The following is a 23,917-nucleotide window of genomic DNA, read 5'->3' as shown; positions in this document are numbered from 1 at the left end:
TGCAGTGACATGTATTGAAGACCTTCTAGCATGTGCAGTGGTGTGTATTGAAGACCTTCTAGCATGTGCAGTGGTGTGTATTGAAGACCTTCTAGCATGTGCAGTGGTGTGCATTGGAGACCTTCTAGCATGTGCAGTGGTGTGCATTGAAGACCTTCTAGCATGTGCAGTGGTGTGCATTGAAGACCTTCTAGCATGTGCAGTGGTGTGCATTGAAGACCTTCTAGCATGTGCAGTGGTGTGCATTGAAGACCTTCTAGCATGTGCAGTGGTGTGCATTGAAGACCTTCTAGCATGTGCAGTGGTGTGCATTGAAGACCTTCTAGCATGTACAGTGGTGTATTGAAGAGTGTGACAAATACAGAAGCAAACACCCTTACAGAAGAAGGGGAGGGGGAGGGAATAGGGATTTATGGCAGGGAAACCAGGAAAGGGAATAACGTTTGAAATGTAAATAAAAAATATCCAATAAAAAAGAAAGAAAATTAAAAAAAAAAAGAGAAGACATTCTAGCATGTGCAGTGGTGTGTACTGAAGACATTCTATAATGTTACACTTTTTCCAGGGCTCTCTTTACTGGCCCATGTCTCTTTTTCCATGCACTTTTGGTACCCAAGGGCTGGTTTTGTTTATAATGGAGACTGCCATTGAGTCGTGTCAGGTATGTGGGAAAGGCAGAATAAAAGATCCATAGCTGAGTAAGCTCACTAAATATCCTGGCATTGGTCTCACTGTGTTTTTGGATGTAAACCTCTCTTTGGTCATAATACAAATCTTGGAAACGTTTCAGAAGGGAGAGGAGACAGATGATGCATCGCGATCCTCCACTGAGGGGCTGGAGGAATGGCTCAGTGGCTAAGAGGGCAGACTGCCTTTTTAAAGGGTCAGGACTTGGTTCTTAGCACTCTTTCAAGTAGCTCACGATTGCCCGAAACTCCAGCTCCAAGAAATCCATAGGCAGCAGAGCTCACCTGCACACACTCCACATAGACACCACATATACACATAATTAAAAAATAAATCTCTAGAGAGAATTCGTGTAAAATAAGATCATCATTTTGCCTTTACTCTTAACTTTTAAGATGTCTTTATTAGTTCCCCATAATTAAATTATATCATTTGACCCCCACATTTCCCAGCATTTTATTGTGAAAATCTCCAATCATCCGTGAATAGGATAGTGCCATGTACATCATATATGGGCCTATCACATGTACTTTATGTGTCAGACAAGGTGTCCTATCATGCTGGCTTAGACAGAAATTTATTATTGTTGTTATTGTTATTATTATTGTTATTGTTGTTATTGTTATTATTTTGGTTTTCTTAAAACAGAGTCTCACTATATAGTTCTGACTGTTTTAGAACTATAGAGGTTGGCTTCCTACTCACAGATATCCTCCTGCCTCTGCCTCCCTAGTACTGGGATTAAAGTCATGCACCTTCATGCCCAGTTGACAGAAATTTTAAAATGTATTTTTATCATAATTAAAAAGAAAAGTATATTATAATTTAACCCTTTAATTCAAGTACCTAAGAGGCAGAGACAGGAGACTCAATCAAGGCCAGCTTGGTTGATCTACACAGAGAGTTCTCAGCCAAGTAGGGGTACATAGTAAGATTCTCAATTCCAAAACAAAGGATGGATTTTTAGGATGTTGACCATATAGTCATAATTGAGCTAAAAAAAACTTTTAAAATGTTAACCACAAAAGATGGAGATGATGAAGCTCAAGGAAGACCAAAGTGTGGAGGCTTCAGTCCTACTTAGAAGGGGGAACAAAATAATCATGGGAGATAGAGGGTGGGAGGGAGTTAGGAGGAAGAGAGGAGAGGGAGGGGAGAAGGTGAGGGAAGAGATGGGGAAGATGTACAGAGGGTCAGGAAATTGAACGGTGGGGGGAGGGAGGACTGGGGGTAGCCATCAAAAAGCCCCAGATGCCAGGAAAGCAAGAGGCTCCCAGGGCCCAAAAGGGAATAAAATTAGCTAAAATACCCACCAAAGAGGAGAGAAAACCTGTAGAGACCATATCCAGAGGTTAGGCATGGCCCCCGGTTGAGGAAGGGGGGCCACCCACCCTTCTCAAAAATTTTAACCTAGAATGCTTCTGTCTAAAGGGAATACAGGGCAAAGTGTGGAGCAGAGACTGAAGGGAAGGCCATCCAGAGACTTCCCCACCTGAGAATCCATCCAATCTGCAGCCAGCAAACCCAGACACTATTGCTGATGGCAAGAAGCACTTGCTGAGAGGAGCCTGGTGTAGCTGTCACCAGAGAGGTCCTGCCAGAGCCTGACCAATACAGATGCGGATGCTCACAGCCAACCATTGGACTGAGCATGGGGATCCCAGTGGAGGAGTTAGGGAAGGATTAAAGGAGATGAAGGGGCTTGCAACCCCGGAGGAAGAACAACATTGTCAAACAACCAGACCCAGGGACTAAACCACCAACTGAAGAGTACACATGGAGGGACCCATGGCTCCAGCTGCATATGTAGCAGAGGATGACCTTGTTGAACATCAGTGGCAGGGGAGGTCCTTGGTCCTGTGAAGACTCAATGCCCCTGTGTAGGGGAATGCTAGGGTGGTGAGGCAGGAGTGGGCTGGGTGGTTGGAGGAGAACCCTCATAGAAGCAGAGGGGAGGGGGAATGAATAGGGGGTTTGCAGAAGGGAAACTGAGAAGGGGGATAACATTTGAAATATAAATAACCAAAAAGATGTATTATATGAGAGAATAAATTTGAAAAACATAAATGAGCCAGAAACACAGAAATACATAATCCTGACCTTTGAGGACTACATGATAATTTGTTATAAACTTGTTTCAATTTCACACAACAACAATAGCACACTTTTCCAAGCTTTTCCATCTCTCAAATAAGGTTTGGCTTCACTCTGATGGCTAATAAGGTTGTAGTCATAATATAAAGCATAGCTTAATATGCTTTGCACTTATGCATGTATAAGGTCCCCTGAAATGTTAAAATAATATCAGACCCCCAAAAAGATGGGAAAAAGCTCCATTTTAAATCAAAATGGGAGATGTATTGTTTTCCTATGTCAACACAAGTGGAAATGGCAAACAAGGGGTCAGGTGAGAGTCTGGTTGAGTCTGGTTGAGTCTGGCCCTTCACTGTGGTGACAGATCGCGAGAGAGTGACGGAGGACAAGTTGTCAACTTTTCTAAGTCCCTCCTGTATATTCTCATTAGTTTAACCTTCTCTCTTTTGCTAGTTTTTTTTTTTCAGCTCCAGTGTCGTCACTGTAAATAGCTTATTCTTGGGTCACAAGGATCAGGGAACTTCCTGCAGAGTCAGAGTTTGTACATATGGCAATTTAGAAAAGAGACAATTTAGCTGCAGAGAGCAAACTGCCGTGGCTGCCCTGGTCATGTTTCCTGGACTGGGCAGGTGGGGTGGAATTCTTAGGAAATCACGATCCGGCTTTATTGAATTAGCTGTTTTTCTGAAAGAACCCCAAATTGAGTTTCTTACTTAGCCTAATTGGAGATGGTTAACAGGGATCCCATACGACCTCACAGAAGTCTTTGTGCGAGAATGGCTGCGGTGCCGCTGAGCTGAAAAGGAAAACAGGGCTGTCATTATACGCGGACGGACAGTGAGCTTTCTCAAAGTTAAAGGTCCAGAAGACTAAGCTGGCAAGCGTTGTGGACAGACAGTCATCAGGCTGACTCCACCACGGAGTAAGCACTACCTTTGACATCACCGTCACGTGGCCTGCAGCGCGCCGCAGAGAACTGGTGAGGGATGTTCTTCCTGCCACAGGCAACAGAGAACTACAGACATCTGTGAGCCTCTAAGAGGCAAGGAGCAATTGTTCTGTCTTAAGATTTGGGTATTGCCCTCCATTTACAAAACTTTAATTTTACACATATGTATGTATATTTGGAGGCTCAAGGGGAACTTGCGGGCAACAGCTCTCGTCTCTAGCATGTGGGTCCCAGGGATTGAATCAGGTCCTCAAGATTGGTGCCCTTATCTGCTGAGTTCTCTCACCAGCCCCCATACCCTTTGCTTTTAAAACTAAAACCTCAGCCATCCATTCAAAGCAATCAACTTTGGGAAGAAGTGAAGGAAGGGAATTAAAAATTGAGTAGGAATTTTTTAAAAAGATTTACTTATATTTACGTTATGTGTATGGGTGCTTTTGTATGCATGTACGACTGTGTGCTATGTGCATGCACTGCTCAAGCACGCCAGAAGGGGGCGATGGATCCCCTAGAATTGGAGTTACAGACATCTATGAGCTACCACGTGACTGCTGTGAACTGAAACCCGGGCCTCTGCAAGAGCAGCAAGTGCTTTTAACTGTTGAGCCATTTCTCTAGCCCACGTTTGAATTGTGTGTGTGTGTGTGTGTGTGTGTGTGTGTGTGTGTGTGTGTGTGTGTGTGTATGTAATGTATGTATGTATTTAGACAGGGTTTCTACATAGCCCTGGCTATCGGGGAACACTATGTAGACCAGGCTGGCCTTGAACCCACAAAGATTTACCTGACTCTGCTTTCTGAGTGTTGGGTTTAAAAGCTTGTACCACTATGTCCAGCCTGAGAATTGTTCTAAAAAGGATGGTAGAAAATATACTTTCCTGATTTTCAAAAATTCATAGACAAATTAATATTGGTGCAAAGTATTTTTTAATTTTAAGAAATGCCTTTAAGAAATTGGATTAAGATGCTTTCAAAAGCTTTGAAATTAGCTCTTAATATGTTTTTGTAAACTCAGATGTCCTCTCTTTGGTTTTATGTGGGGTTTTGCTGTTGTCTTTAAAGATTGCTTTTATTTATGTGTTTATGTGTGCACTTCTACAGCATGTGTCTAAATGACTGTGACCACAGGTGATCTTGGTGGGCAGAAGAGGGTGTGGGTCCCCGGCACTGGTTATAGTCACTCGTTAGTGGGTGGCCAGGCTGGGGACTGAACTCAGGCACTCAGCTCCCCTGAAGAGTAGGAAGCTCTTACCCAGGAGCCACCTCTTCTGTCTAGGGCTTGATGTGTCTTTGAACTAGTCTGCCATCTATCTTCAAGCCATTTTCTGTTCTGCCTTTCCTCGGCAACATTTGTGACATCACGTTTTCTTGCCCATGGCTCAAACCAAAAATTTGAACTCTAAGTTCCTTCAGATGTGAATAATTTGTCCATAGATGAGCTATTTTAAAAGCCTGTGGTAAAGCTCTTTAAAATAGGAAGTATGGCTGTTGTAACACGCACACACACACACACACACACACACAGAGAGAGAGAGAGAGAGAGAGAGAGAGAGAGAGAGAGAGAGAGAATTTTAAAACTCCCATGGTTTAAAAACAAGGTCCGCAGCCATGCATCCATCTAGATTCTGTTTGGATTACTAACCATAGCTTTCTTTCCGTCTGCACCTACAGTCTCTGAATGTTTGGAACCCTCCTTGGAGAGCATGGTAGAAATGGTCTCAGAGTGTTGTCACAGATTCTGTTATTGATGTTAGTGGCAGAGGCTTCTCACTCTAACCCCTGCTGAGCCTTTAGAAACCTGGTAGATTGTTAACAAGGTTAGCGGGAGGTCATGAACTCTGCTCCGTAGACATGCAAAGTCTCAGAGCTTTGATATGGAATTGGCAGGGAAAGCCTTCTCATAGTTAAAAAGTTAAATTGCTTATGAAGGACAAACTTATGAAAGCGTGTTGGGTTTTAATACAGTTTCTGCTGGGTAAATATTGCATTTTCCAACATAATGTGCTTAGAGAATTGTTATGAGAAGCTGGATTCTGGCAATATGTATAGAATACCTCCAGTCATTTTAAAGCAGTGACAATTTTTCTGTATGTTAATGGAAGCAATTTAGAAATACTTAGTTATTTACATAAAGAAAGGTGTACAGTAGCAACGCTATGAAAATCAGTCATCTGCAAATGATCAGAACTTGGAGTCACTAAAGGGTGTTATGTTACCCACATACAACTAAGGAACTATTTAGAGGAACAATTGCTGCATTAGAGTCACAGCTAGTGGGATACGCTGTGCCTACAGCGTTGGCACACACACACACTCACACACACTCACACACAAACTCACACACACAAACTCACACTCACACACACATACACACACTCACACACACACAAACTCACACTCACACACTCACACACAAACTCACACACACATACACACACTCACACACACATACACACACTCACACACACATACACACACTCACACACACACACTCACACACAAACTCACACACATACACACACTCACACACACATACACACACTCACACACACACTCACACTCACACACACACTCACACACACTCACACTTGGCGGGTATTTGAGTATGGAAGAATTTTCTGATGACCACTTGAGCTTCCCTATGCTTAGTGCAAATGATGTCTACTAAAGCAGGAAAAAGAGGAGGAGGAGGCAGAGGTGGGGGTGGGAAGTTCACCAAAGTTTAATCTCTTCAAGTGCTCCCCAAGAATCTGAAAACTAGTTCTGGAGAAAGTTGTATTTATTATCAGAATTTAGCAACAGGGGAGGAAAATCTTAGAGAATCACCAAGCACACTCATCCCTTCCACTCTTGGCTCTTGGTCCTACACTCTCTCAATTGGTCTTTTAAGCTTAAGTTTTGACCTCATTCCAGCTACGGGCTGATTCATGAGGTCAGATCCGACTCCACCAGCCCGAATAGCTCTCTCCAGGAAAGGGAGGCACTTCCTGGTGGGTGCAGGGTTTCTTTGTGTGGAAAGCTGATTGTCTTCCCTGCCATTAGCATTTATTGAGTATTTGGTGAACAGCCGGGCACACCAAAAGTGGGAAGAGCTGATGCTGGTAAGTCTTTCAGGAGACTTTCCCCTCATTCCAGGGAGACAACTGTAAAGTAAGTCCTTGAAGTACATAAGTCCTTAAACATGGCCCAGTAGAGCTACAGGAATGATCCACCTCCCCCCCATTTAGAAATGAATCCCATCCGTAGATGAAGGACTGCTCTCACAGGGGTGTGGAGGAGCCCACCTGGCAGGAGAAAGCATTTCCTACCGAGGGCACAGAACAAAAGCATCACGCTGTGTTTTGGAAGGCAAGCAAGGAGCCTGGTGTGACTTAGAGGTTGAAACAAGGTTTGTGGGATGCTAAGGCAGGAAATCACAAGGGTGAGCAGGGTTATAAAATCTTCCATTGGATTTTTTTTTAAGCATAGGGCTCTATCAGATGTTCTAAAAAGTTGTTAAAAGAAGAACTTTGACATGAAGACTGGTCGGAAAATAGGTTAGAAACAGAGAAGTTAGGAATCCAGGTCTCATATAAAACCTTCCCCATGGGACTAGAGGGCACAAACAAGAGAGAGATTCAGGAGCCAAAGTCAACAGGACTTGGCAATAGATTGGCTTTGGGAGTAGAAGAAGCAATGAATGGCTTTAGAGTTTCTGTGGGACTGGGTACATACGGTGTGGATGGTGTGAAGGCAGGGTCACCAGCCTAGATAACCAGAATGGCTTGTGGGAGAAGACCGATGGTTTAACAGTGTGCACTTGTGAGTAATCATTACTGAAAGGGTAGGGCAAGACCCTACGATTCTGAAGGGAGCTGCGAGGAGGAACCCCGAGACAGACAGACGGAGGTTATGTCCTGAGGGCCAAGGCCTTGGAATTCCCACGTAGGAGCAGTCAGTAAGTAGTGCGGCTTCCTGTAGGCAAACTTCCCCTTCTAGCTTTTCACCAGACAACTCCAGGGATGGGACTGAGTGATCTCCTGAGGGTCAGTTAAGAACAGCAGCAGAGAAGGAGAGGTTTCCTTCTTTTTCTCCTACTGCCTTAATTCCCCCATATTAAATAAATGGCTCCCTTCTGCAGTGAAGGTGGGTCCCCCAAAACCACTTGACAGTGTATGCACAGTTCACAGTGAGCAAATTCGAACTGAGCTGCGATTGATTTCACTTAGAACCACACAGAACTGAATCTCTGTGTACCGATGCAGCTCAACTCACATCTCTGCTCCCCAAACTTGCTTACTAACTTAATAAGCCAGTCTCACCCCCCCCCCCACACACAGTTCTCAAGCCTGGGTGTCATTGGCTGGAGGCTTGGGTTCAGGCTACACAGAAGTCTGTCCTGAACCTTGGAATTTCTGACTAGCTTGGGGGTCACATAGCTTGAGGCAATCCAGCTAGAACCAACTCTAATAAGGAGAAACCAGGATCTACTTCCCAGATTTCTAGAAATTTCTTGTTGTAAAAACAGTTCGTTGGGTCTGGAGAGACAGTTCAGGGTTAAAAGCTCATGTTCTTGTACAGGACATGGGTTTGATTCCTAGCACCCACATGGTGGGTCAGAGCCATCCATGACTCCAGTTCCAGGGAATCGGAAGTCCTCTTCTGACTTCCTTGGGTAATGGGCCGTATAGGATGCACATATGTCCTGAGGCAGGCAAAGCATTCCTACACATCAGACACAATATAAAACCAAAACAAGACAGTTCTCTATCAGAGCAGCAGCAAACTGATTATTTGAACTCAGGCAACTGTGGAACCCACCGGCCCTTGCGCCTAAACACCTACTCCAGGTATTTTGACATTTCCTTCCCCTTAATCTGTGACCCATGTGAGTAAGGAGGGCAAGGGCCCAAACTTACATCCGTGTGAAAGGCAGATCCAGGATGATCAAGAAGCTAAAGGAAAAAAGGAGGGAAAAGCTGTTGACGGACTCTCAAGCTGGTGCCCAGAGGCATCCCCATCTGCTCTGTATGTTTATGAGCTCAGCAATGGGGATTCAGCCCACCAAGGCCCTAGATTCTGTTCCCAGCACCGGAAACAGAAAACAGCCCTCCCTGCCAACAAGGGACCATTCAGGGTCTCACTGAAGAGACCTTACAACTGTGACATCATTTTACCCACTTCGAAGGTGAGGAAGCTGAGGTCTAGAGATGTTAGGCAGATTACCCAGAGCAAAGGAACAATATCTGATGCCCTGAAATTCAAACCCTGGCCATTGCCTTAAAGCCTGAGATCTCACAAGGAGAAGGAAAGATGGTAAAAGAGAGAAAGTTGGATGTGGGTCTCTGCCCTGCGATTGTAACTCCTGAGAGGCCAAAGCAGGAAGACCATGAGCTCTAGAACACAGACTTGGCTACATAGTTAAGACCCTGTTTCAAGAACAGAATTATTGGCACACCGTAGCACATGCCTATAATCTTATCATTGGGGAGGGTGAGGCATGAGGATGAGCAGTTCAAGGCCAGCCTCGGCTACATGAGAGTCTGTCTCAAAACAACTCTAAAACCCCCAAACCAACCAACAGATAACATTAACACGGTGGAGGTGGGGGTGGGACGGACAATATGGCTTACTTTCTTCAGCTTCTGGTTCTCAGCCGTTTTCGTCCTTTTTCTGTCAGCCATCACCAGTCTGGTGTCACCTCCACCCTTGGTCTCCCAGCTGAGGGGCCCTAGCGCATGGCAGACAAACGTCCTCCCAGGAAGAGCCGGCACGCATCTCCTCACAGTCTGTCCTCACAGGTCTGCTGTTTGCACAGCTGGGTTTCTTTCTTTCAATGGCAGAGAAGGGAGTCTCCCAAAACCCCGAGTTTCACAAAACTTTCCACGGTCTAACTAGAAGAAATTAGGTCTAGAGGTTTCCCGCTGCACTTTTAGGAGCCGACGTTCTTTTATTTTCAAGTTTCCTCTCTTGTCAGTAGGCGTGGGACACATAGCACTACGTAAATGTGGATATTCAGTTTTGGTATTTGCCCTAGGGAAGTTCCATTTTTTTTCTTCTTCTTAAAAATACTTAAATCTCATTCTAAATGGAAAACTTGTGACCTTTCTGTGATCAGAACCGGTCTACTGTGTTCAGAGACTGCATGGCCCACCACCCTTCCTTTGCCTCCCTCAACAACCCTGCGTCTGGTTTTTCAATTTAAAGCAACTGCTCACAGAATTCCCACCATGAAGGAAAACACTGTGAGTCAATACACTTTGGGACAGGGCCAATGCTCAGATAATGGAGTCGGTAGTGACGGTAGTGACGTGCCCCCACGGCGGTAATAAATCTTTCATTTGTGTGTCATAAACACAGAATGCCTAGATGCATTCGAAGGCCCCATTTGGAATTAGTTAAATGGGTTTCCCTCTGTTTCCATGACGAATTTCGCAACTATTCATAGAACTTAGCTATTAATTACTAGTGAATAAGCTTTATCTAGGTTTGAAATAGTTAAGAGCTATTTATTTGGAGTAAATCCAGGGCCTCTTAGGTATTTCCTTGTGTTGTGTGAACATTTACACTTTTAGAGGCAAACTGATGATACCTTACCTTAGAAGGCAAGGCTGAGCGACGAATAGTGAGACCCCATTCATGGAGGGATGCCCAGAAAACTCTCAAGTCCTTGTGAAATGTGAGCTGAGGGTGTCCTCTAAGAGCAGGTGCACTGTTCATGTGCTGTCTCCAAGCTAAGCTAAATCAGATTCTGTGAAGTAGAAACCACATTAAAAATTGTATTTAGATCCAAAGTCCCTTTCCTTCCCACAGGAGTTACAATTTCGATCAAATAAGTGCTGAACAGTATGACTTTTTCTCCCTTGCTACGGTGTGTCTCGAAATGGTTTGTGACAGGAAGTCTTTTTATAGCTTTGCTTTCAACATGCATTTATGTTTTAATGATACGTTCTCCACCTGTAAAAATGTAGTTCTAGCCCACAGAAAATCAACACATTCGACGCTTTCTTGGTATATTTAGGCTGTCAACAGTGCGCTTTCTGACATCTGACATCACTCGGCTTCCTCCTTTAATGGCTAGATTGTTTTCTAAAGACAGTCTAATGACACAAGACTCCTAAACCCTGTTGGACCATTGAACTGAGAATGACCTGAGCAGACAGAGACCCTTTGACCATCTGTCATTGGTGAGCGTATTGATCTGGACATGGTGGCTGAGGGCAGTGTGTACTGAGGCTATGGCAGTTGGCTGAGGTGTTGATAACCCTTCTTGATATGTTTGTGAGGGTTTGATTTCTCATTGTGTCCTGCCCAGCCATGGAGCCCTTGGGCAGTAAGCGACCTGGCTGAAAAACACACCACCAGGTCAAAAGGGTACATCAGTCCTCATACATTATCCGCTCCGTCATCCTGTAGCACCACTGAGAAAAGTACAAGGAAAAGAGCCCTTCGAAGTTTTTATTTTGAAAACTTTCAAGCATACAGGAAATAGCTTACCTGTCAGAATGCTTTCAAACAGTCCAAGATCCACTCATGGCTAGTGTTTTATATCTAATTGTTGTGTCTCTGAAGCCAAACGAGCTTGTTTTTAACATCTTGAAAGCATGGCAAAGGTAAATGGAGAGACACTGATCTTTGATTCTGTTAGGTCTAAATAAATGAGGTACTGTGGTGGTGAACGCCGTTCTGTTCCCTGATGCTTAAAGCCGTCCAGTGTATCCCACTGAAGTTCTCAGTGAGTTTAAGTGGTGGGATACAGTTTTTGTGACGATAGCTTTTGTGACAATTCTCATTGAGAGAATGGCTTTTCTTTTTTTGGATAAGCATCTTTTAGAATCTGTACAGGTTGATCAGAAGCTAAGTTCTTAAAATACTGCCTTAGATATTTACATGTGGCCAACTGGAGCATTGATACATTATAAATGTGAAAAGTCATGGTTGCAAATGACCCGCCACTGTGAAAAGAGTATACTACACATACGCATACATACACACATACATATACATACATATACACACATATACATAAACATATACATACATACACATACATACATACACACATACATATACACACACATACACACATACAAACACATACACACATAGACACACATACACACGCACACACATACACACACATACACACATACACACACATACACACATACAAAAACATACACACATAGACACACATACACACGCACACACATACACACACATACACACATACAAACACATACACACATAGACACACATACACACGCACACACATACACATACATGCACACATACATACACATACACACACATACACATACATATACACGCACACATATACATACACACATACACATACACATGCACACACATACACATACATACACATACATACACGCATACATACACATACACACGTACACACATACACATACATACACACATATACATACATACACATACACACATACACATACACATGCACACACATACACATACATACACATACATACACGCATACATACACATACACACGTACACACATACACATACATACACACATATACATACATACACATACACACATACACATACACATGCACACACATACACATACATACACATACATACACGCATACATACACATACACACGTACACACATACACATACATACACACATATACATACATACACATACACATACATACACATACACATACATACACACATACATACACATAACATTGTCCTTAGTTACATTCACTGTGTTGTAAATACATCTTTTGAATTTATCTCTCCTAACAGAAACTTTGTATCATTTACAAAACATCTGCCTAACCTGAACTTGACCCAAAATGATCTGTTCTTAGTCCTATTATTTGCCTATAAGGGGCTATAAAGTATTGGTTACAAAAAGTATTATAAATATCTTCATTTTTTAGGAAGATAAAACAGGATAAAAACTTCACATATGCTAATGTAACATAACTACAAATATGAGCAAAATTTTCTTTAAGAAAAACAATTTTTAAATGTAAAGGTTTTATTAAAGCCAGAGTACATATAAAATAATGGGTATATATGTTTACTAAAGATCTTTGTATTACATTACCTTTTCACAATGAGGATTCCCAAAGGTACAAATAATCCCCCAAAATAATAATATGAAAAATCTTGTTTTTTTTTTTAAAAATCACATGTATATAATTGATTATATATATACATATATATATGCACTGTCTACATGTGTTTGTTTTATATCATTAACTATGTACTAGATTGTCTTGTAAGTAAGTGCTCATAGAAACTAACTTTTTTTTAGAGAGAACATGTAAAACAGTAGAAATATTAGATGACTTTAGTGGAATAGATGTTGGTCTCAAACTTGAAAAATTAGCTTAAATATACCATATATGACAAAACTGTCTTTAACACCACAACATATTTTGTATCCTTCTATTTTTTGAAATGATGATGGAAATAAGATTTTTATGGTAAATATTGTTCCTACACTTTGGCCTTCACTATTCACTTTATAAACTTTAGGATGAGACATAGCCCTGTCCAGAGTTTACACATGAGTGCTGTATGGTACGTGACAGGATTTTTCTCTTATGGAAAACCACAAACAGGTAACATCTGAAGCATAAACCTGTTGCTAAGTTTAAACCAGAAACAGCAGAATTATTGAAAGTTCAAGTTTTTAGTTTAGAATTACAATAATTCTTAAAATCAATAGGCTTTTTCTTGCCAATTTCAACCTTCAGGAAATCCGTGGTTTCTTTTTCTTGCCTTAACGATATACTACCTTGAAATCAATCACAGAGCAGAAGGTGTATGCATTCACTATATCGTGTTTGCTAATTAAATCTTTTGTTGTTCGAAGAGGTTGACAATCAGTTCTACATAAAATAAGCCACTTCCCTTACATTAAAAAAAATCTACTATTTTCTTGACTTCTTTAAATAAATGTTGATTTGCCATATACACATACATAATTGTATTAAATAATCAGAGTATAATAATGACTGGAATTTGAGAACCAATTTTATATAGTAATATTGAGTCTGACATGTAACTAATGCTGTGAAGTCAATGGTATTTTAGGGAAGGCACTTCCTGTTTCCTGATTGAGAAAACTGTGATGGAAACACATGTAAGGAAAACATAGAAAGTAGAATGGCTTAAATAATACATCCCAAAATGCCAATAACTGAATGACAACCCTTAAGAGTATGACAGTTTGGAGGCACTCAGATCTGTGAGTTTTCCTCTCAGAACTGCTCTCTGTGTGTCCCATAAGTTTGGGTATGTTGTGCCTTCCTTTTCATTAAATTCTAAAAAGTCTTTAATTTCTTTCTTTATTTCTTCCTTGACCAAGTTATCATTGAGTAGAATGTTGTTCAGCTTTCATGTGTGTGTGGGCTTTCTGTCTTTTTTTGTTGTTATTGAAGACCATCCTTAGTCTGTGGTGATCTGACAGGATGCATGGGATTATTTCTATCTTCCTGTATCTGTTGAGGCCTGTTTTGTGACCGATTATATGGTCAGTTTTGGAGAATGTACCATGAGGTGCTGAGAAGAAGGTATATTTTTTTGTTTTAGGATGAAATGTTCTAGAGATACCTGTCAAATCCACTTGGTTCATAACTTCTGTTAGTTTCTCTGTGTCTCCGTTTAGTTCCTATGTCCACGATCTGTCCACTGCTGAGAGTGGGGTGTTGAAGTCTCCCACTATTATTGTGTGAGGTGTAATGTGTGCTTTGAGCTTTAGTAAGGTTTCTCTTTTGAATGTAGGTGCCCTTGTATTTGGAGCATAGATGTTTAGAATTGAGAGTTCATCTTGGTGGATTTTTCCTTTGATGAGTATGAAGCATCCTTCCTTATCTTTTTTTTTTGATAACTTTTGGTTGATAGTCTATTTTATTAGATATTAGAATGGCTACTCCAGCTTGTTTCTTGGGACCATTTGCTTGGAAATTTTTTCCAGCCTTTTACTCTGAGGTAGCGTCTGTCTTTGCCACTGAGGTATGTTTCCTGTATGCTGCAAAAATCTGGGTCCTGCTCACATATCCAGTGTTAGTCTTTTACTGGGGAATTGAGTCCATTGATGTTGAGATATTAAGGAATAGTGATTGTTGTCTCCTGTTATTTTTGTTGTTAGAGGTGGAATTATATTTGTGTGTCTCTCTTCTTTCGGTTCTGTTGCAAGGAGATTACTTTCTTACTTTTTCTAGGATGTAGTTTCCCTCCTTGTGTTGGAATTTTCCATCTATTATCCTTTGTAGGGCTGGGTTTATGGAAAGATATTGTGTAAATTTGGTTTTTCCATCTGTGGTAATTGAGAATTTTACTGGATATAGTAGCCTTGGCTAGCATTTGTGTTCTCTTAGGGTCTGTATGACATCTGCCTAGGATCTTCTAGCTTTCATAGTCTCTGGTAAGAAGTATGGTATAATTCTGACAGGTCTGCCTTTATATGTTACTTGACCTTTTTCCCTTATTGCTTTTAATATTCTTTTTTTGTTTTCTGCCTTTGGTGTTTTGATTTTTATGTAACAGGAGGCGTTTCTTTTCTGGTCCAATCTATTTGGAGTTCTGTAGGCTTCTTGTATGTTTATGGGCATCTCTTTCTTTAGGTTAGGGAAGTTTTCTTCTATAATTTTGTGAAGCTATTTACTGGCCCTTTAAGTTGGGAATCTTCACTCTCTGCTATACCTATTATCCACAATTTTGGTCTTCTCATTGAGTCCTGGATTTCCTGGATGTTTTGGGTTAGGAGTTTTTGCATTTTGCATTTTCTTTGACTATTGTGTCAATTTTTTTTTTTCCGGAGCTGAGGACCAAACCCAGGGCCTTGCGCTTGCTAGGCAAGTGCTCTACCACTGAGCTAAATCCCCAACCCCTGTGTCAATGTTTTCTATGGCATCTTCTGCCCCTGGGATTCTCTCTTCAATCTCTTGAATTCTTGATGCTTGCCTCTATGACTCCTGATCTCTTTCCTAGGTTTTCTGTCTCCAGGATTATCTCTCTTTGTGATTTCTTTATTGTTTCTATTTCCATTTTTAGGTCCTGTATGGTTTTGTTCAATTCCTTCACTGTTTGGTTGTATTTTCCTGTAACTCTTTAAGGGCTTCTACTTGTTTACCTGTGTTGTCCTGTATTTCTTTAAGGGAATTATCCTTCTTAAAGTCCTCTATCATCATCATGAGATGTGATTTTAAATCCAAATTTTGCTTTTCCAATGTGTTAGGATATTCCCTATTTGCTGTGTGGGGGAACTGGGTTCTGATGATGCCAGGCAGCCTTGGTTTCTGTTGCTTAGGTTCTTGTGCTTGCCTCTGGGCATCTGGTTATCTCTGGTGTTAGTTGATCTTCTGTCTGACTGGAGCTTGTCCATCCTGTGGGCCTGTGGGCCTGTGATCTTAGGAATGGAACACTCCTGGGAGATCAGCTCTCTCCAGGCAGGGGTCTTCAGGGCTGTGGAACAGCCTTAGCTCTAGGCACAGATGGAGACCGAAAGGTAAACCCAGGGTTTTTATGTGTGCAAAGTACACACTCTCAACACTGAATTCCAGCCTCTTTCACTCTCAACAGGGGTTCCAAGATCACACAATCTGGAACAGGGTTGGAAAGTGTGCAAGGGAACAAAGCACAGAAAGGATCAAGAAACATAAGGTGTCAAGGACAGTCGCCTACGTAGGGCCTAGGGAATGTCTGCTGTGTTAGCTTATTTACAAAGCTCACTCAGCAAACATTTGCAAGACTTTTCTAAAATTCTTAGAAGTTCTAGCAGACTACATAGAAGGATTATATTGAATATTTTCATTGTGGAAACAAATCAAATGCTCATAAAAGTAGAGAGACTAGTATGGAGAATGCATGTGCAGACCTCAGGCAGACTCACCCAGCCGTACCCTCAGCAGTCTTGCTCTCTGTCTCCTTGTTAGTGTTGCGGCAAGCAGTGGAGGAGTATCTGTAAGTAACTCTCAGGTATCACAGCACACATTTACGACCTTTCTTTTCCATATCTCCTTGTAATCACCTACAAATCCTTCCCACTTCTTCATGATACGGTAGAGCCGGCTTGCAGACTGAAGTTCATAATTTGCTCTGATTCCCACAGACATACATGTAGGCAAAATGGCCACACACATAAAATAAATAAATCTAAATTTAAAAGACCAGGAGCAATAATTATACAGAAATCTGGTGATATTTGCCGCTTTGTAATGGATTTAGGATTCGGAAAAAGGAAATAAAGTAGGATTTGATTGGTGGCAACCGGGAAAAGATGAAGAAGCAGAGGTTTGAGCAAGCTCCATCTCCATAGGGTGATTCTTAAAGGCGGGGACAGAAGAGCAGGTCAGCGAGAGTTTTGTTTGCCCAGCTTCTTCTTCGTGGCTTGTTTGTTGCGGTTATTTTCTGCCTGTGTGTGAGGAAGTCAGAGGACAACTTGCAGCAGCCAGTTCCCATCTTCCCACGGTTGTCTCCTTGGGTCTCTTGCTTGTCATATTAGCACGAACAACCTGTCCCTTGAATTATTTTATAATGGGCCCATCACTCTATTTTAATATCTTCTGCTCTGATAAAACACCCTGCCCAGATGCAACTTAGAGGAGGCAATGATTTATTGGACTTACAGTTCTAGGTCACAGTTCATCCTTGAGGGGAGTAAAGGCGGGAACTTGACAGCGGGTCTGCTTGCTGTCCCACACTGCATTACCTCCAACCAAGGAACACACACACACACACACACACACACACACACACACACACACACACCCCTCAGGACCACTTACCTAGATGACATCACCCACTGTGGGCTGGACCCTCCAGTATGAATTAACACCCATGATGACCTCCTGAGCAAGTCCTCAATTGAAGCTTCTCTTCTCAGATGACTCTTGGCTTTGTCAGGGTGACAATTAAAGCTAACCAGTGTTGCTGCAAAATTATAAAAAAAAAATTGGCTGTCTTTTATCCTACACTAGGTCCTGCATCACAGTGCCTCAAGATATCTGGTAGATATCTTCATCTCAGTCAGCAAAGCCTCTCACCTGCTCTGCTCTATCTCATACCACATTGCCGATGGCTTCTCTCTGAGCCTGGCAACAATCTCTCTACCATCCAGTTCCCAAGGTACGTTGCCACCATGCCAAACACACACATCTCAATTCTGTGGCAGCCCAGTGTCTCCAGCCACCACAAACTCTCTTAAATTCAATTAAATCACCACATGAAAGAACACACAACATAATAACCTCTGATCCAATTGATAAGATATAATTGCTCACCTAGACATACAAAGACCTGTACACATGTCGGACCCTCCTGGGTACCCTACAGTGTTGAAGCCCTGATGATGCATGTAGAAGCCTTTTGTTCCTAACAAAGGAACATCCTGGCCCTGTAGCCACACACCTGGGTGGTACACCTGGGCGATAATCAGTTCCTCTCTTTTGTTCCTCTTTCCTTTGTTCCTGAGGGAATAAGCCGGTTTTCCCTATGCTTCCTGAATTTTCCATCCAGTGTACCTGGAGTATATATTTGGTGAATAAAGCAAAAGATTTGGCATTCTTATGACACGAATGACCCGAGTATGTGTTTTTTCTTAAACTCATGGGCTTACACCCTCAACATACACATCCATCCCTTAAGAATATTCATAACAACCTGTAAATGTGCAGAGAGGAATCTTAACATCAGCCTCCACGTTCTCTCCGCTGGTTCTTCTCTCTCCTACAGTCTCCTCCTCCCTCTAAAACTTTTCCTCCCACCCATCCTTCCTTCTCATCCAATGACAGGCCTTGTTCTATCTTGTACCTGCCTTCACCTGTATGACATCCTACCAACCAGGGTAACTGTCTCTATGTCATAGTGACCATTAGAGGCCCTGAGAAAACCTTACTGTAGAAAAATAATGCTACATTATAAAGGGACTTCAGCCTCGGGGGGTTAAGAAGAAAACCCTAAAATGTGTGTCATCTACCTAAATCATGGGGGCAGGGAGCTGTACCAATAAAGGACGTCTTTGTTTTTGTTTTTTAACTATTTAACAACAGACAAAAAGCTCTACATTCATGTCCCTTTATTTTATTTATCTTAAAAATATGTTTTGAGGTGCGAAGGGCCTCGGAGGGGTGGAGGGAGGGGAAACTGTGGTTGGAATGGAATGTACAAGACAAGAAAAAAAGATTAAAAACATTTAAAAAAATTTTTAATACACTTTTTTCCCTCTCATTTACGTGTGCTTGTATATGATGGGGACAGGTAGGTGCCATGGCACACTTGTGACAGTCAGAGGACAACTTGCAGGGATTGGTTCTTCTTCCCATTGCAGGGGCCTCTGGGATTCTCAGGCTCCACAAGTACCTCTACCTGGTGAGACATCTCTCCAGCCCTCCTCTCTACATCCCTCCCTCCCTCCTTCCCTCCCTCCCTCCCTCCCTCTCTCTCTCCCTTCCTTCCTTCCTTCCTTCCTTCCTTTCTTTCTTTCTTTCTTTCTTTCTTTCTTTCTTTCTTTCTTTCTTTCTTTCTTTTGAGGCAGTTCTGAACTTTACTTGACATTCAGCAGTTAGTTCTCATTCACATTGACCGTCTGTAGATTTTTGAATGTGGTAACAGGCACGTAAGTTACCAGTGTGTAGAGCTTGTTTGGTGAATCCTCATCCTCCTTACGCTTTCTAGACAAACGTACTCTGATGTGGTATGGAACGTTCCTTATTCCCTTGGCCCAGACGGCTTTATTGAGTCTGGTGTCTATGCGCACATCTGGAGTCCCCATCTCTTTCATGGCAAATTTCCAAATTTCTTTGCGTGCCCGAGGAGCACGCTTCTTGAAGCCACTCCATGGAAGCGCTTGTGAAAGTTGATGGTGTGTTTTCAGGTCACGACCTCATTGATGGCAGAACGGCCCTTCTTCTTGCCACCCTTCTTTGCCGGAGCCATTCTGTCCGGTCCTCTTTCAGTTTTCAAGACAGGATTTCTCTGTAGTCCCTGAACTTGCTTTGTAGACTAGGGTGGCTTCAAACTTAGAGATTTGCCTGTATCTGCCTCCCAAGTGGTGGGACTAAAGCTGTGTAATACCATGACTGCTTGGTGTTTCTTACTTTAACATTAAGTATTTTCCACATAAAATATTGTCCCAAATTAAACAAATCCCTTTCAAGTCCTGTAGGGATTTGGAATGAAAAAAATCTTGTTAATATCTATTATCTGGGATAGGAGTTAATAGCAAATGTATACCTTCAAATTGATGAGAGTTCCTTTGAGTCCTAAACACAGGCCCATGAGAGGCAGAACAGACACTATCATTCTTTTTCATAGCTGTAAATGCAGAGAGCCATTACCATTGTAGAAGCTATTGCTCAAGTGTTTGAATCCCAAGTCAGTATTCTTTTCCTTGATGTCTCTAATTACAGGAAAGACATCTTTAAATTTTCCATTATTTGTCAGAGTACAGTGTATTCCCTTGCCTTCATGAAAAATAACAGTTCTAATTATGGGTATATGTGGATCTCCTCTGAATTATGATGGACTTTAGTCTAGTCTCCACCCCGAAATACTTCATGTCCATAGAAATGTCATAAAGGTGGAACACAGTTATTGATCTAATGCAGCGACTTCAAAGCAGTATGACGGGTATGGACTGAATCTGCTCTCTTAGCCACACACCGTGTTCCTAACAAACACCGTCCCTTATACCTCACTGAAATTAACAGTGAAACTATGACTAATAAAATTGGTTTAGAGCCAAAATTCAATAAAAGCAAAGTTAATTATATGCTTGTAAGAGAATAAGCATACAGTTAGATCAATATGCAAATCATGACCTTCAATGGTCTTCACTGTCTTCTTTCTAAGCCCTTAGTCTTGCAAGGATTAATTTACTACCCAGAACTTCATTTTATGAAGCCACCCACACTTAGATTAGTAGATTGTTAATTGTTTGTAAATAAATGATATGTTTGTATCCATCCTTGTGTAACACTGTATACAATTATGTATCCAGCATAGTGTTAACAAAAGACCAGAGCAACTTAGAAAACTAAACTCATAGGGCACCGTTTAGCCACTATGGATTGACACTGCAGGAAATACAAATTAGTCAGACATTCAAGAGTTTATACTCTAGTGTGGAAAAGATAACCAAGTTTACAAATGTCATGTTTGCTGGCTTGTTTTTAAATAAAGACCCAGACCAAAAGCAATAGAGTGGGAAAAGAGCACAGATGATGGAGACAACATTTATCACCCTCATAGGCAGCCCTTGCCAAGGTGATGGTGTTTGACTGCATCTTGAAGAGCGAGTAGAGTTTTCATTGGAGAAAATAAAAAAATAAACAGGTAGGACCAGGAGGAAGGGAGAAAGAAGTCATAGGACATGGTGACTGTGTAATTGAGAATACAGTATCTTTCACCATCCTGTCCAAATATGGTGGATTAACCCTGGCATGCAACTTTCAACTTGTGGTATTAGACTGGTTAACATAATACTTAGTAAATATGCCTGAAAGTCATTCTTACTGGGGAAGAGCAGGTAACAAGTTACTTACACATAGACATGAGTACAGGGTCATCAAGATAGCTAGTAAAGAAAGGCACTTGACACCGAGCCTGATGCCCTAAGTTCAATCCTTGGTACCTGTATATTAGAAGATGAGAGCGATTCCTAAAAGTTGCTTTCTGACCTCTGCACACTGTGCACATACCATAGATAAATGAAATTGAAAATTATAAAAGAAAAGTAACCAGGAAATACGTAAATACCCAATTAAACCCAAATTACCTACATTTACCGATTTAACCTCCTTTTAGGTCTCAGTGTTTGCAGCCACTCTAGTACTGTACCACTCAAGAGGAAGCAGGGCAGAAAGAACGCCAGGGAAGAGAGACAGTGGTCTGACTTAAGTGAGGGCGAGTATCTTAGTTTTGCAAATTTGACAAAAATGTATAACCTTGCAACATGCTGCCAGCAGCTCGGGACTCATCAGTTTTATGCAAATCAGCTTGCTTATAACTTTGCCACTGACCTCTCTACAAATTCATGAATGGCCTCTTACTAGCGGCTGTGGTCCATGTCTCTCTCTCTTTCCACCTCTTCTTCTCGCCTTCCCCTTCTTCTTCTGAGACATGGTCTTTCTATGCATCTCTAGCTGGCCCAAACTAGCTATTTAGGCCACAATATCCATGAACTCAGAGGTTTGCCTGTCTCTGCTTCCTGATTTTTGGGGATTAGTGGTATTCAATCCCACATCTGGATACTTCTTCAGCACCCGTCAAGAGATCAGAGAGGGATTCTGGGATGACAATTGTCTCAGTGGGTGAAAGTGCTTGCTGAAAACCCTAACAAGCTGGGTGTTATCTCCAGAATCCACCTGTGGATGGAGAGAACTAACTCTTACAAGCTGCCCTCTGACCTCCACATGCTTAGCCCCTCCCCGTCCAAAATAAAATAAAATTGAAAAGAGTTTAGCACAGAATTCCCAAAAGTTTCCAATGACCTTAAAGCTTCTTGCTTGCACTGAGGTTACCAGAGGCTTTCCTGGAGAAAAAAACGTTCCTTATATTTTTGTTAGACGTTCTTTATATTTTTGGCTACAGCTTGGACTGGTGGTTCCAATATAGATTCTTTCTAATTGGGAGGCAGAGGCAGGATGATCACAAGTTCAAGACCCACTTGGGCTAAATAACAGGTTCAAGACCAGCATGAGCGATGTTGTGAGAGCTTGTCACAAAATACCACAAGAAGAAGTGGGTTGGGGGACATATGCTTAGCATGCCCACGGCCTTAGGTTCAAATACCTAGTAGCAAAGAGGAAGAGGGAGAGAGGGACGGACAGACAGACAGACACAGAGTATGAGAGGGGAAAATGCACTTTCTAGGCAGGCTGAAGAGTTGAAATAGCTTCTTTAATTCCTCGATAACTTGAGAGTCTTTTTCTTGGCTCCTTTCCTTTATTTGTTTTTTTTCTCCATGACTTTTATTTTAAATGAAAGAAAACATACATTTTCCGAAGACTAACATTCTGAGGTCATTTTTCTTTGCACGCCAATTATGTGATCTGGAATAAAGAACTTCCGTCTTTAGGCTGTGAGGCTGACTGAAGCCTTTTGTATGTGGAGAAACTCGTTTTCAAAGAAACCAACTGTTTTCTGTAAACTTCCTGTTCCCTGGCCAGGACAGCCTTCCCACTGCTGCCTGGCTAAGCCCATTGGCTTGCAGGGTCCTTAGGCACTCTCTGGACTGTTGACTATCTGAAGCTTCTGGGTAGGCAGGAGCTACCTGGGATAGTTATGCAGGGCTTTGCTTTGTGTGACAAAGAGGAACCATGAAAAAAAACCATTAATTTCATGAGCACCCTTTTGAGAGTATTAGTTCCTGAGAACATAAAAAGGAAGAATCCCTAGTTCCAGCCATCCTGAAACCCACATTCGGACTTGGGAGTATAGCGCGGGGGTTGGGCTTAGGATGGGAACCTGATAAAGTTAAACTCACCGTATTATAAAAATACACCCTGCTGAGGAGAACATGGCAAAGTGTGTGGCTACTTTGGGCTAGCCAGTTTGTCAGTGGGCCTTAGGGATCCACGGAACTCTGTAACAAAAATGGAAAGACCTTCCAGGCTGAGAGAACGGCAGTACTAAGAAGGCTTGGCTCTATTTTATATGAAGAGTACGATGCAGGGGCAGAAACAATGTGAATTTGAGAAGTATTTTAAAATTTTCATTGTAGCTAGCTGATCCCCTTATAGCAACTAATATTTGATCAAACATATGCTGTAAGTTGAATGGTTCTTTTGCATTTCAAGAAAGTTGACTCATTAATGCCATTAGATTGTATGTGGTCAGTGCAGAACATTAGCCACAGGCTTCCAGACTTCCAGATCTAGGGGCAAGACATAGTGTTCTTTTTCTTCCTTTAAGTTGTAAGAATAATCACAAGTGTGGATTGTTACAGGGACAAGGAACAAGTCCTAAAACACAACAGCTTATTTCTGTTACACACACGAGTCATCTTTTACACACACACACACACACACACACACACACACACAGAGACAGAGACACACACACAGAGACAGAGAGACAGAGAGACAGAGAGAGAGAGTTTTCCTTCTCACTTCTTTTTTTTTTTTTTATTAACTTGAGTATTTCTTATATACATTTCGAGTGTTATTCCCTTTCCCGGTTTCCGGGCAAACA

General features: G+C 41.9%; 1 long non-coding RNA gene and 1 pseudogene across 2 annotated transcripts; both read right to left on the bottom strand.

Moving 5' to 3' along the window:
• Window positions 1–3,421: 3,421 nt before the first annotated feature.
• LOC120102275 (uncharacterized) lies at window positions 3,422–18,526 on the bottom strand. Of its 2 annotated transcripts, XR_005503579.2 has the most exons (5): window positions 18,386–18,512; window positions 17,512–17,656; window positions 10,306–10,459; window positions 8,628–9,602; window positions 3,422–3,577 (listed from the first exon to the last, which is right to left on the bottom strand). It is a non-coding gene; the product is annotated as an uncharacterized LOC120102275 (long non-coding RNA). The 2 variants fall into 2 exon arrangements; XR_010066153.1 differs by lacking the exon at window positions 8,628–9,602 and having other exon boundaries at window positions 18,386–18,526.
• A 744-nt stretch (window positions 18,527–19,270) lies between these two features.
• On the bottom strand, window positions 19,271–19,660 carry LOC108350860 (60S ribosomal protein L31 pseudogene; annotated as a pseudogene).
• Window positions 19,661–23,917: the final 4,257 nt, after the last annotated feature.

The sequence above is a fragment of the Rattus norvegicus genome, chromosome 4 (genome assembly GCF_036323735.1).
Source record: "Rattus norvegicus strain BN/NHsdMcwi chromosome 4, GRCr8, whole genome shotgun sequence".
In the NCBI taxonomy this organism is placed as follows: domain Eukaryota; kingdom Metazoa; phylum Chordata; class Mammalia; order Rodentia; family Muridae; genus Rattus; species Rattus norvegicus.
This window is presented reverse-complemented; position numbering and strand designations above follow the sequence as displayed.